The sequence below is a fragment of the Myotis nattereri genome (assembly GCF_964212035.1).
Source record: "Myotis nattereri genome assembly, chromosome: 18".
In the NCBI taxonomy this organism is placed as follows: Eukaryota; Metazoa; Chordata; class Mammalia; order Chiroptera; family Vespertilionidae; genus Myotis; species Myotis nattereri.
This window is the reverse complement of record NC_138093.1, coordinates 3,623,866-3,638,990: the sequence shown is the minus strand read 5'-3', so window position 1 is coordinate 3,638,990 and position 15,125 is coordinate 3,623,866.

Below are 15,125 nucleotides of genomic sequence, written 5' to 3'. Positions count from 1 at the left end.
TTGTCTTCTGCGTCTGGAACTTGGTGATCTGTTGTTTGGCTCTAAACCCCTGCTACTTTGGAAGCCATTCAATTGTCAGAAAGAAACCCCTCTTTGTTCCTCTCTGGACTATGGTACCCATGGCTGGTCGTGAGTCATTTCAAAGAATACCCAAAAAATTCTTCACGGGAAACAGAAAATGATGGGTTTTCTCCAATATGAAAAAATACGTAACTTAGCCAGAACTTCATTTTAAAAAATGTTTAATTTAGTACTATAAAAATACAATATACATAGTGAAGAATGATACACTGTTTGTTAAAGTATAATTAACAGGTATATTTGGCACACTACAGACTATTTACACTTTACTACTTAAGTGTATTTACATGTGATATATATTACATATTGTTTTTAAAAAAATTAAGGTTTAATTTTTTCAAAATCACTAAAAAACCTTATTTCTTTTGAAATAGAATATAATGCATTTATAATTTTTTCCTTTTTATTGAATTTATTGGGGTGACACTGGTTAACAACCTTGTACAGGTTTCAGGTGCACAATTCCACAACACCTCATCTGTACACTGTATTGTGTGTTTACTACCCCACATCAAGTCTCCATCCATCACCACTGACACCCCCTTTACCCTCCTCCACCTCTCCCAGCCCCCTCCCCCAGAAATCACCACACGGATGTCCCTGACCATGAGTTCTTTCTCTTTTTTTTCTTCTTTCTTGCTCAATCCCTCCACCACCTCACACCCCCCGCCCCACCAAAGCTATCTGCCTGCTCTCTGTCTATGAATCTGTCTCTGTTTTTCTTCTTAGTTCATTTTGTTCATTAGATTTCACATCTGAGTGAAATCATGTGGTACTTGTGTTTCTGACTGACTTATTTCACGTAGCATGATGTTCTGTAGGTCCATTCATGCTATCGCTAAGGCTAAAATTTCCTTCCTTTTTCTGGTTGAGTAATATTCCATTCTGTACACCCACCACAGCTTTTTTATCCACTCATCTACTGATGGGCACTTGGGCTGCTTCCAAATCTTGGCTATTGTAAATAATGCTGCAGTGAATAGTGGTGCATATATTCTTACAAATTAGTGTTTCGGGTTTTTTCAGATAAATTCCCAGAAATGGGTAAGAATTTCCTACTTAAAAAACAAAACAAAACGAAAAAAAATCTATAGGTACTGAAAATCAAAATAGATCAAATATTTTGTTCCATAGAAAGTTAATTTAGTATGGACTAGAAAAAACCTGTGAATGGTGCCTGGGTTCCTTCTCCCTGCACCTGTCAGAAGTCTCCATCCGGTTCACGCGGCCACAGCGCTGTCCAGGTCCCTTCCAGCTGCCCACACCCAGACTCCTTGTCACCTGCCTTGCAACCCTGGCCCCCCTCCCGCACCTTAACTGCACCTGGCTCTGCTGATTCTTCCACACCGTTCAACCACACTGCTTCTCCACTAGATAATCCGCTAATTATCTGTGAAAACTCCCATTCGGTTCAGAATAGCCTCCTAAAAGAACATAAGACAGTTTTCTCAATGTGTTTTAAAGAAAGGAGTGGAAAGTGCCATGCATATTGGCTGTGACAAGCCATGCATTGGGTGCTCACTGCATGCTTCCCCACTGCACAGAGCCCACACGGCTAAAAGCCAGAGCATAAATGGTATGTAACAAAGTCCTAATATGAAATGGTAGGAAAGCAGGCATTAGCCTCTCTCCCAGAAGCTATGCAGAGAGTTTGAGCTGTGTATGAATATAACGATAGAATTATCACCATGAGCATTGTCACTGTGCAGAGATAAGAAAGAGTTCTTTCTTGCTTGGCCACGGAAGGCTCATATATAAGTCAACTAACCTCTGGGAGACATTGGTTGCCACCTTCCTATTTCACAGGAGGGTTTTGGAAAAGCAGATGAATATGAATTAGTGTAGCTCTGTTTATTAAGTGACTGTAATCCAAAAACTGAAGAATAGAAACTGCAGCAATCCATGTCCGGGTACGAAAATCAAACACATTGCATTGTTGGTAGCTTTGAAAAGGTATTTATTGCAGAATTGATTTTAGCTGTGGTGGTGTGTGGTTTTTTATTCTGTTATTAGAGTAATTCTTTCAAAAAGAACTGTTTTCCTTTATGAGCATATATTAGATTCTGAAAACATTGTGTTGAATTTGAATACATATAGCAGGGAAATAAATTTTCACCTCAAAACAACATGCATTCATTTACCCTTAAAGTTAGGCACATCTATTGCTATCAGTTGTTTGACAGGAGACATGTTGTGTTTTAAACTGATCTTAAACATTTGGAAATTTGAGTAGATGTACCCTGATCCTTTTATCTAGGTTAACTTTTATTCTTCAAAGTTGTAAATAATTTCCTTCACAATGTCCATCCAAGGTTACTGGATATCTAGTGTATATATTTTTTTACATTAGAATAAATAGGGGGTAGGGGAGAGGTATATATATTGAAATAAATAATTTTAATTAAAAGTGGCCACAAAAACTTTACTTGGAAAAATTTGCAGAACATTATTCAACGTTGCCACCTTCAGGGCAGATTTTAAAATAGCAGCGAACAAGTAAGATGAAAGATATTTTTTCCGTGATTAAATATTCCTGAATTCAAACATGACTTTTAGTTCCTAGAGAAGATATATTTTTTAAGTTAGGAACACAGAATCTATTTGCTTAACAGTTTGCTATCTCAACACAGTTATGCTATAAAGCGGCATGCACTACCGATGTGTTCTACAACACGGGCAAGTCTCTGAATAATTATGCTGGGTGAAAATGCCAGATTTAAAAAAATATGGCATTTATTTAAAATTCTAGGAGTAATAGGTCTTAATATTTCTCTTTTTTTGGAAAGATCTTTATTTATTTCAGAGAGAAAAAAGAGGGAGAGAGAGATAGAAACTTCACATGAATTGGCTGCCTCTTGCACGCCCCCCACTGGGATGGAGCCCAAATCCCAGGCATGTGCCCTGACCGGGAATGGAACCATGACCTCCTGGTTCATAGGTGGATACTCAACCACTGAGCCATGCCAGCTGGGCGATATTTCTTTTTTTCTTCATTTTATTGATTATTTTTAGAAAGAGAGGAAGGGAGAGAGAGAAGAGATAGATGATAGATAGGGAGAGAGTGTGAGAGAGAAACATCAATTTGTTGTGCTAGTTACTTATGCACTCATTGGTTGATTCTTACATGTGCCCTGAACGAGGATCAAACCATAAACCTTGGCAATATCAGGTCAACACTGCAGCCAACTGGGCTACCCGGCGAAGGCAGCTTTAATTTCCTTGAGTGGTTAGTAGGGGTAGAAAGGCTGGAACAGGGGTCATGTATGTGTCGACTTTTCGAGAAACGGGCATATCTTTCCCCAAGGGAGGTGCACCACTTGGCACTGCCCCCAGCAGCACAGGAGAGTTTTCATGCGGCTTTTCTGTGTCCTCCACAACATTGGGCTCGACAAGCCATTTCCCTTCAGTGAGGGTCTCCCGGTGGCTTTAGGTTGAATTTCTCGAATCACCAGTGATGTTGAGCACCTTTGCACAAGCTACAGTTCTGAGGAAAGGGGTTCATCACTTTAACTTACTGAGGTTTTCACCTCGGCCCAGAATCAGATGTACCTTGTTTCTGTGTCCACATGAAAAGAATGCGTCGTCTGCGGTGTTGTGTACAGCGTTCTACCATGTCACAGGAGGTCTAGTTGGTTGATAGCGTTGTTCCAATCTTCTATGTCCTTAGTGGTTTTGGGTTGCCTTGTTCTAGCAGTGATTTCTATAGAGGTATTGAAATGTGTGTCTACAACTGTAGATGTTTTTATTTTTCTTTTCAGTACTATTTGGTTTTGCTTTGTGTATTCTGAAGCTTGTTTTTTTGTTCATAAAAGTTTAGAATTGTTAAGACCTCCTTATGAACCCATTCCTTTATTATCCCCAGTAATATAGTTTGCTCTGAAATATGCTTTGCTCAATATTAATTAAACCACTCACCCTTAATTTTTGTATAATGTTTATGAAGCATATCTTTGTTTATCCTTTCACTTTTAACATATTTGTTTCTCTTTTTTTTTTTTGAAGTGTGTTTCTTGTAGGTAGCATATATTTATTTGGGTCCTTTACTTTTTTTAAATCCATCCTAACAACCTCTGTTTCTTAATTGGAATATTAGACCATTAGATTTACTTCGTTATTGATATAGTTGGGTTAAAATCTATCATGTTGCCCTTTGCTTTCTATTTATACCATATGTCTTTTATTTACCTTTCCTCTTTTTCTTCCTGCTTTTAGCTTAATTAAATATTTTTAAGTAATGTATTTTATCTCTGTTGCTTAATATGCTAAAATCTTTGCTTTGCTATTAAGTGGATAAATAGTTTATATCATTACATTGGGTTTATAGTTTACATCATTAATTGGTCACTGTCTAGTGATATTATACCACGTGACATATAGTATGAGAATTTTAAATTTTTATATCTCCATGTCCATTATATTCCTGGCGACTGTCCCTCAAATGCTATATCATGGCTTATGGAAAATTACAGAGATAAATGGAGGCTCTGGGTGTGAAATTTTCCCAGAGAGGATTTGGGCGAGGGGTGTCCCTCCTTAACCCAGTCGGGATTGAGCTGATTAGACGTTGACTTGAGGCTTGGTTTTGGTCCCTTTTTGATTTGCTCTTACTTAAGGCGTAGGTCAGTTAACATTTCTCCATCTGCATTTTCTAAATTTCAAAATTGGGTTCCTGTTACCTCTGTCTTTATACTTCTGTCCTCGTTAATTTACGTCTTTTTACAAAATGCCTTCGCTGTAATTTTAGTGAAGTTTCAACAGAGAAACATTTGATGTGCACTCTGTCTGTGACCTTCGTTTGGAAAAACCTTTTCCATTTTCACTGCTGACCCTACTTCTCAGGATCTGCTATGAATTTGAGAGAGAGAGAACAGACGATCAAAAGACTAAGAGGCAGAGCAGAGTTTTTTATTAAAATATTCATGGCCCCCTGAACTTGGGGCGCTTCTCTTAAACCCACTTGCTTTCATCTTCGAATGAGTTCTGTCTCAAGTATACACCTGACTTCTTGTTCACGTACTTAGTCCTTTTGTGCGTATACCCAGCACATCTTCCAGCCTTGTAAGAGAGTAGGATAAACATGGCCTAGGCTCAGAGAAGATAACCCTCCTTACTTTCACAAAGTGATAACCAAGGGATTTTCCCACTGAAAATGAGTCATTCAGCCACGGTTTACTTAGGGCTTTCTATATGGAAAGCATTGCATTGGTCTTCATGATTCACAGCGTTTCTTCATATATTAGCAAGTGAACAAATCACCAGAAAGCTCGGAATTCAGGCAACCGCATCTAGCATCGGAACCAGCAGGACCTCGGGCCCTACGTAGTCTTCATTCTGCAGGTGAGAAACCGGAAACACTGCATGGTTTGAGGACTCAGAGAGCTGCCCCTTACTGAGGAGTAATGATGTTTCCTGGGGGAATTTCTAGTCTATTCAACCCAAATTGAGAGTCAGTGGACTAATTTGGGGACCGTCTGCGCTCAACAAGAAAATCGATTGCCGATGGTGTATTAGCGAGCATCTTGGGTGAAACAGAATCCTTATGTTCCAGGGAGTTATCAGCTCAGGTCCAAACCCACTGCAGGGGCCCTGGCCTCCAAGCCGCCGCAGGCCTAGTATGACGGCACGACCCTCCCTGTCTCCGCAGAGGCCCATTTCAGAATGACTCATTCTTAACAACAGTGGCTAAATGCTGAAACCTACGCCATGTGTTACACAAGTACAGAATTTCACTGCCGTTTTGTCCAATGGCATATTTTGGTAAGAGCACGCGTCCTGCTTTTGTCTTGCGATTTCCATGTCAGTGAGTTTCACGCTCCACAATATTCAGCCATCTTCCGAAGGTCGCCTTCAGGTACTAGGGACGTTGGGATGGTGGTGGGGTCAGGGGCGTGTCACCATTCAGAGAGGTGCTTCAGTGCCTCAAATGGTAGCTTCTTCATGAATGTCCCAGCGGGTGCATACATACCATCAGCACGAGCGCTGGGGAGGACACACTGGCTCAGGGTAGTGAACTTGAACTAGATAAGCCCTAGATCACTCCCAACTTTAGGTTATACGTTTCTGGAGAGTGTTATAGGGTAAATCAATATTTTCAAGCCGAGAAAGAATGTAAGGGTGTATTCATCAAAATGTCTTTATAGAGAGATTACATGTTATTCTAGCACCTACTTCTTTTATTTCACATAAGGCCCTCATAGTAAATTTATATTATTCCTACATAACCAGTGATGTTCTATATCTACACAGTATGTGTACACTCAATAGTAATGTGACTTTGATGCAAAGTATTGTGCTAGCATACACACATACATTCTCTGTGTCCTAAAGGAACAAGTGCTGATGAAGTTGGGTTAATGAATAAATGTGGTGGTGTCTGGGGGGAATCAACGTGTCCCAGAGATTGGGTCCTTGTTCCTCACCCCAGGCTACCTGGACACAGCATGAGGAAGCTTCCATCTCTTTGTGAAAGCAAAATCACCAGCTTTAGAGTAAAGACCATGCCACACTGAGAAATCAATCCCTTGAGTGCACTCCCTGAAGTCAGGCCCTCAGCCCTGAGGGGTTGGCGGACTCCAAGTCAGCGTGAGGCAGGGGCTTAGTGACCTTTCATTCCACACACACAAAGGGCTGTCGCCTGGTTTCCTCACTCCCGGGCTTTCAGAAAGTAATGCTTCAGTGCCCTCCTTTGTGTCTGAGCCGGACCCAGAGCCATTATCCGCCCTGGAATCCAGTGTCGGGCTGATTGGACGGGAGTGAAAGTACCCAGATGCTTCCGCGGTGGCAGCAGAGACACAGTTGGCAAGTGTCCTTGTAAATTGCTGTGGCTGCACTGAAAACGATGAGCTATTTGTTTCATAAAACATCTGCAGGAAAAGAAAGCATCCTATTTCAGTCCACGAAGCACAAAGCTGCCCATAAATATTAGTGAATTAATTAGTTCATTATTGTGTCCAAATGGTCAGTTGACGCTCTTAGCAGAGTAGAGTGCCCTTTAGGGGGCATGGACAAAGGAAAATGGGGTTAATATCACCAGGCAATGCATGCATTACGTGGGTGGTAGCTGCCCGGGGAAAGAAGATAGGAGAGAGGCAGTTGGATAGATTGAACCACCAGGGCTGCAGGACCCTGCGGTGTGTGCCACGAAGGAGAAGTCTCACCAAGGAAGGAAGCAGAGGGGAGAAAACACTAAAGCCTTGTGATGCTCAGAGGAGGGAGGGCAGGTACGGTGACCAGCGAGCATGGGAAGGACCGGCGTTCTGCGTGTGGAAGCAAGACCATGCAGGGCAGTGCTTTGGGGTACGAAGACATCTGTATTTGAAATCAGAAGATTTAGGTCCCTGATTGCTAGTCATGGAAACGTAGGCAAGCAAGGCAACATTAAACGGAGTCTCTCTTCCTCTGCAAAATAGAAGTCAGACTAATATTCCCCAGGGCCCCTCCCCTTCTGTGTAGCCCTATTAGTTTGAGTCGAATGAGAGGATGCAATTGCAAAAACCTTGAAAACAGTGACCTCTTTTTAAATGGAAGGTATATTTATACTTCCATTATTGGAAATATTGATTGTAAAATATCAAATAACATGGTACATTTAAAAAGAATTTTTTTTAGTTCTTTCCATTTGGCCTTCAGGGATGGCACTAGAGTCGTTATCATTTAAAATGTTGCAGTAACCCACGTAAGAAATAGCACCCATTCCTTTTAGAAGAGGACACTGATAGGAACAGGTCGGAATTGTTAACAGTGTCCTAGGTTATAATAAACTCCTGTGGAAAGTTAATAAATAGCACTTCCATGACCATGGGAGTATTATCATCCTGTTATGCTCTAAAGTTTAGAGAGTGACAGAAACATTCTCTGCCTCCAGAGGAGGAGGGCATTGAAGAAGGTAGAAGCCATGTCCACACTCCTTTCCTCATTCATCTACTTAAGACATTATTAACTGAGTTCCTCTTTGTCACAAGCCATGTGGGAGACCTGATACAAGGCCCATGTCTAAAAACAATAAGGAAGTTACAATATGCAGATGATGTATTATAGAATTGTACACTTGAACCCTATATCATTGTATTAACCAACTAGAGGCCCGATGCACAAAATTCATGCAAGAGTCGGCCTTCCTTCCCCTGGCCATTGGCACCGGCTTCTCTCTGGCACCTGGGACCTGGGCTTCCCTCGCAGCCCCAGCTTCGTCCAGAAGGTTGTCTGGTTTAATTAGCATATTATGCTTTTTTTATTATAAATGTCACCCCCATAATTTAATTAAAATGTAAATAAAGAGCCGAAACCGGTTTGGCTCAGTGGATAGAGCGTTGGCCTGCGGACTGAAGGGTCCCAGGTTCGATTCCGGTCAAGGGCATGTGCCTGGGTTGCGGGCATATCCCCAGTGGGAGATGTGCAGGAGGCAGCTGGTCGATGTTTCTCTCTCATCGATGTTTCTAACTATCTCTCTCCCTTCCTCTCTGTGAAAAATCAATAAAATATATTTTTAAAAAATAAAAATAAAAAAATAAAATGTAAATAAAGAAAGAAGAAAGTGGAAAATGGTAGGAAGCTCTTTATATTCATTCAATAAAAATTAATTATGCCCAGTGCCATTTTAGGCAAAAGAGAAAATGATATGGAGATAAGGAGATAAGCAACAAATGAGATAATCATTATGCTTGTCATCTCAGAACTTGTAGAGTGGTTGCTGTACAAGTGCTTACAATAAAGAAAGCTGACTGTTACAGTTGGAAAATGCAGAATAATATGGGAACATAAACCTAAACTTAGAGTCAATAAAGTCAGAAAAAAGAACTTATATAAATTGATACCTGAAAAATGATCAGGCAGAGTGTCCTAGGAAAAGGACACTTCTCATGCAAATATATGCAGATGAGATGGGGGGACTCCACCTGCTTCTCCCGCCTGGGATGAAGAAAGTTTCCTCAGCCACCAACAGAACACCCTGTACTTCTATAACATGATATGTGTAAGGCTTTATTGTGATGCCGATCTTATCAATCATTTTGTAATCTCGCCGAGGACAGGGAATCCGCCTGGTCCACTGCCGTACCCCACCTCTTCATCCTGAGACTTATTTAGAGGGAGCTCAATAAATACAGGCTCAATAAAAATAAGTTAATGGAAGCAGTTCCATGAAGCTGGCTCTGAGAATGATAACAGGAGCTTGGAGAGAAATGAGGTTGGAAAGATGGCCTGAGGCCAGATGTTCCTTCTAATTGATGGGAAAGCCACTGAACTATTTTATGGGGTGCGCTAAGCTGATTAGAATGGTGGGCTGTAGAGGGTCACTCTGGCTTCGGAATAAAGAAGTGTTGAGAAGAGAGAAGATGAGAGGAGGGGAGGGGGGGAGGGGAGGGAGGGGAGGCCCAAGAGAAAGAGACCTTGGTTAGGAAACTGTTGCAATAATGCTCGTGGCAGATAATGGCGGCCTGGTCTAAGGTGTGCTGGTAAATAGGAAGGGCAGTGGATGGACTTGGGAAATATTTAGGAAGCTTAAAAAAAAAAGGAAAGACAAGAGAGACAAATATCTCTTATTCAGATCTTCCTGGGTCAATCTTTTTACGCAAGAAATATATACTGAATGTCTAATATAAACTCAACTGTGAGAATATAGAAAATCTCACAGCTATAATAACACATTATTACAATACCATAGTCTGAAAGCTAACACAGAGTAAGTGCACACACACACACACACACACACACAGAAGTATAAGGAAACTAACTCATTTGTTCATTCATTCAACACGTATTTATTGCTACCCATCATGTTCCAAGTATTATGTTCATAGCTGCCTTCAAGAAAGGTGCTGCCCCTGAGAACCTCAGGTGGCGTGGCTAAGTGGTTAGAAGCAGCTCGCGTACATTGAGTACTTACTAAAAGCCCGTCACAGAGCTAAGGGACAGCCTTTGCTTTATCGTGTTTAACCCTCCTGACACACCTATGATGATAATGATTCTCCACTCTGGGCTTTTTGTTGATTTATCTTCTCCTCCCTTACTGCTTACTGTTAAAATGTGCTGGAACTCAAGTCTTTGGTTCTTTCTCTTCTTCATCTACACTTATACCCCAGGCGATCTTATTGTGTGTGTGTGTGTGTGTGTGTGTGTGTGTGTGTCTTTAAATTCTCTCATCTGCTGTGACTCCCAAATATGTAACAACTAAGACCTCTCGCCCCAATTTAAACTTCCTTACCAGCTACCTCCTGATCATCTCAGTGTCCAGCATGAAGCATGAATACTCTCCCAAACCTGCTTCATTAACAGCCTTTCCTATTTCTCATATTGAGAATAAGGAGGTAGAACCTGATGATCTCCCAAAGCATTGACCCCTAACAATGTACTATCAACTCCTTACCTGCTTAAAAAACAAACAAAACAAAACACCCTGAAATGTTGCTTGTAGTAGAAACCAGACTTTCCCCAGTAGCTTCCATTCTCTATCATTATAGTCAACTACCCACATCATAAACCCTTTCCAACGAATACCTCAGGAGTGTAATTTCCTGATGCAGGGATACTGTTGTAAATGCTGCCTTTACAGCAGAACGATGTGAACACCACAGATCCCTGTTTTAGAAAATGCCCACCATTCCTGACAAGGTTATGGAAGTTTATTGGCAACATTTGTGTTTTATCATCCCCAATCCAATGATGAAGCTACCAAGAAGGAACCCTGAGACACAGCAGTGAGTACAGTATTCCACTGGGGGGCGGAGGGGGTTTGGTTCTGATGGAAAAGAGAAGCTATTGAAGGAATGTTCCAATAGCGGACAAAGCAGCCACTAACACATATCAACTAGTAAGGCATTTGCTTAAATGAGAAAACCAGAGGAAGCATATATCAAACCCTGGCATGGCACCAGGGATCGCCACAGAGAAGCACCTTGAAATCAAAACGTGTCCTTTTCCTCCCTCTGATCGGCTTTATCCTTCCATTAATCGCATGCTATGCAAAATGATGAAACAACCATCTCCTCGCGCCCGAATCATTGAGTGCTCTTGAAGCATCTGGACTAAGAGTGCCTTCTGTCCTGTCACCCTCTTTTGAAATTGGTGTGACGCTTGCAGAAAGATAGTCACTTAAAAGCTCTAAACATGTAAGCCCTCCATTAACCCAGAAAGCCGGCGTGGGAGGCAGAAGACACCCCAGCTGCCCGTCATCGCCGCGCGCATGCGCGACGCCGCTGGCCTTGGCCGCGTGGACAGCGAGCGGCTCACACGGCGCCCAGGCCACGCAGCGCGCTCTCCACCGTCAGGATATTCGGGAATGGAGCTAATTAGCCGCAGATTTGTACAATTATTTCCGCTCACAGAGACTCTCCAGAGATATGTCCCTCGGCGTAACGGTGAATTTGCTTCAAGTGCGATGCTGGCTAAAGGATATTAACTCACTTCACCCAAGTTAATAAAATAAATGGACTGTTTATCAATCCAATATTCTCATTTTATCTTCAGTGACATACCTCAAGGTACATGATTTTATTCTGTCTGTAGTCTCTGCATGATCTAAATCCAGGATGTGGGAAGAAGAGGCATTTTAACCTGATAGCTGCTGGTCAAATAACTGGCTTTAAAAAAATACATTTTTACGGCCTTTGCACTCAGCATCCACGGGCTACCATTGAACCTCATGAAACGCAAGAAATAGTTGACAAGGATATGAAATACAAATACGTCTTTTTAAACTTCATTTTAAAAATAACAGTTAATGTGAAAAAAATGCATAGTTTAAGAAGCTGAGCACCAAATCCGTTAAACATAAGCTGTGTTCCCACACACTAAAATGTGCCTGGAAATACAGTCCCCACTGCTTCTAAGAAGAACAGGGTTGTCTCATAAAACTTGGGGAACAGAGCTCCACAGACAAGAAAAACACTCTATGCTATCAGCTTCCATTGGTCCTTGTATCCATGCCAATTTCCCAAAAACTGTGACTCTGAGGACTTAACTTCGGGAAGAAAATTCCCATCAATGAATAACAGATAGCTGTATTAAGCGAAGTTACACAGCCCTGGCCGGTGTGGCTCAGTTGGTTGAGCATCATCCCATGCACCAAAAGGTCCCAGTCAGGGCACATGCCCAGGTTTTGAGTTCCATCCCTGGTCTGAGTGCATACAGAAGACAACCAATTGATATTTCTCTTTCTATATCCCTCTACTTCCTCTCTTTCTAAAATCAATAGAAATATATTTAAAGAAAACACCAATCAGAAAGGATATATGCACCCCTATGTTCATAGCAGCACAATTCACAATAGCTAAGATCTGGAAACAGCCTAAGTGCCCATCAGTAGATGAATGGATTAGAAAACTGTGGTACATCTACACGATGGAATACTATGCTGCTGTAAAAAAGAAGGCATTCTTACCATTTGCAACAGCATGGATGGAACTGGAGAGCATTATGCTAAGTGAAATAAGCCAGTCAATGAAGGAAAAATACCACATGCTCTCACTCATTTCTGGATAATAAAGACCATTATAAACTTATGAACAAAAATAGATACAGAGGCAGAGCTGCCTCGAACAGACTGTCAAACTACAGCAGGAAGGCCGGGGAGGGTGGGAGGGCAGGAGGGGAGTGGGTAAGAGATCAACCGAAGGACTTGTATGCATGCATATAAGCATAACCAATGGACATAAGACACTAGGGGGTAGGGGAGGCCAGGGGATTGTCACGAGCCGGGGGGAAAAAAAGGAGACATATGTAATACTCTTTGTAATACTTTAAGCAATAAAAAAAAAATGGAAAAAAAAGAAAAGTTACACAAAATTTAAACATCCAGAAAGAGCATAGCACACCCTGTCAATGGCATACACTGATTATTTAGTTATCTATACTAATAAAAGAGAAAGATGCAAATTGACCATACCTTCGTGACACCCACCAGCCAGTCAGGAGTGGGTATGCAAATTAACCCAACAAAGATGGTGGGTTAATTTGCATACACAGGTGGGGAGTGGCCAGGGGCAGGGCAAGACTTGCTTCATCGCCATGGTGACGACGCAGGCATTCTGCACCGCCCCAGCCGCTCTGGACCTCTGGGAAGAGTGGGAAGGCAGAAAGGCAGCTCCAGGCCAGAATGAAAGCAGAAAGGCGGCTCCTACTGGAGTGAAGACAGTTCCAGCAGCCAGGGGAAGGAAGGCCCATTCTTGCATGAATCTTCGTGCATCAGGCCTCTAGTTTCAGATAATGTTCTTGTGTTTGACTTTTTTAACTCTTCAGTTAACATGTAACTAAACAGAAGTGACATGTTCACTATGGATTTATGTCTAATAGAAAAAATAACCCCAAAGAGTATGTTATTATTGCCATATAAGAAATAACCTAGTTAACCTCACCATCTTATGTAAATATTCTTTTTCTTCAGAATGGCTATTGACAGTTGCTCCATGATTTTGTCCTACATTCTGTCATTGTTACCCCATAAATTAGTGAATTGAATGAAACCTTTGGCAGTTGTTTATTTTTTTAAGAACATATTTTTATCTACTTGAAGCTTATATTTGGACAATGAAATAAAACTTTCAGGAAAGAGAAATTTGAGTTTCTAATCCTTTCCAAGTCACCTAATTTTAGATTCTTACTTTCTTCATAATCAAAACTCCACTAACTGTACACTCAAAAAGGTCGATTGTATTGCAAATTACCTCAGTGAAGCTGACTTTATAAAAGTAAAACAAACTTTCCCAGACTTTCTACAAACCAAGAAGTCTTATTTGAATCAAAACAATCATAGCAACAAGTCAAAATTGCCTAATGTCTGGGAAAATTTGGAAAAACTGTGAGAAATAAGCATTTTTAAAGTGGAAAGAAATTGATTTCTCTCCCTATAGAACTGCATACCAAGAAACAGTATGTTGAAGAAGGCAATTTAAAAAAAAATAATAACGGGTGTAATTTGGGAGTCCAACCTAGGAAGATAAAATAGAGCTTGAATTTTAAGCAACTTTCAGAATCTCCTGGATCTTGTCCTTGCTGAAGTCATACTTCCTGAAAGGCGGTAGCCACAGGTTGTCAGGAGGCATCCAGGAGAGTGACAATGTCTGGGCCCAGACCTCCACGAGGGCACTAAAGATTTTAATCTGCAGCTACAGCTTCCCCATATACCCCCAATTCTGCAGCAGGACGCATTAAACAATTCAGTGAGTGGAAGACTTTTTAAATCAGCTTGTCCCCCAACCAGCACCCAGGCCTTTGTTACAAGGAATCACCAAGTGGTGAATACATCATGCTCTTCCCATGAGGGAACCTTTCCCGGATATTCTTTTCCCCAGAGATATTTTATTGTTTTCCTCCACCTCATCAGGGTTGGGTTGCCATGGCGACAGAGTAAGCAAGCTCACTGGATTTCACCTTTGCTGTCTGACTTCACCTGCTTCTCTGCCCTCAGAGCAAATAAGGTGGACCCTGTGAGCACGCATGTACACACACACACACACACACACACACACACACACACACACACGTCTGACTCCATGGCCTTCCTGAGGGCGCCTGGCAGCTCCTTTCCCGGGTCAGTGCCCGCTGCCCTGCACACACCAGCATTTCCTTCTCCCTGGTGGCCACCGCCGCACGTCTTACTTGTCTTGTGATCTCTTTGTTAAGAAGGGCCACAGTTCCTCTGCAAGGATTTCTCTTTCCCATTGTAAACAGAGGACTTTCAACATTTCCATGAGAGAGTTGTCAGATCAATTCCAAATGCTTGCCCTGTTTGAAGTGACCCGCCCTGGGAGGTGGAAGAGGGCTTAGCGGGGATAAATGGTGATGGGGGAAATTATTAAATTACATTAATTTAGGAAAGAAAATGTTGCCCAGCCAGAATGGCTCAGTGGTTGAGCGTTGACCTAGGAACCAGGAGGTCTCTCACAGTTCCATTCCAGGTCAGGGCACATGCCTGGTTTGCAGGCTTGATTCCCAGTAGGGGGCATGCAGGAGGCAGCTGATTGATGTTGCTTTTTTATCGATGTTTCTATCTCTCTACCCATGTCCCTTCTGCTCTCCTCTCTCTCTAAAATCAATCAAAAAATACTAAA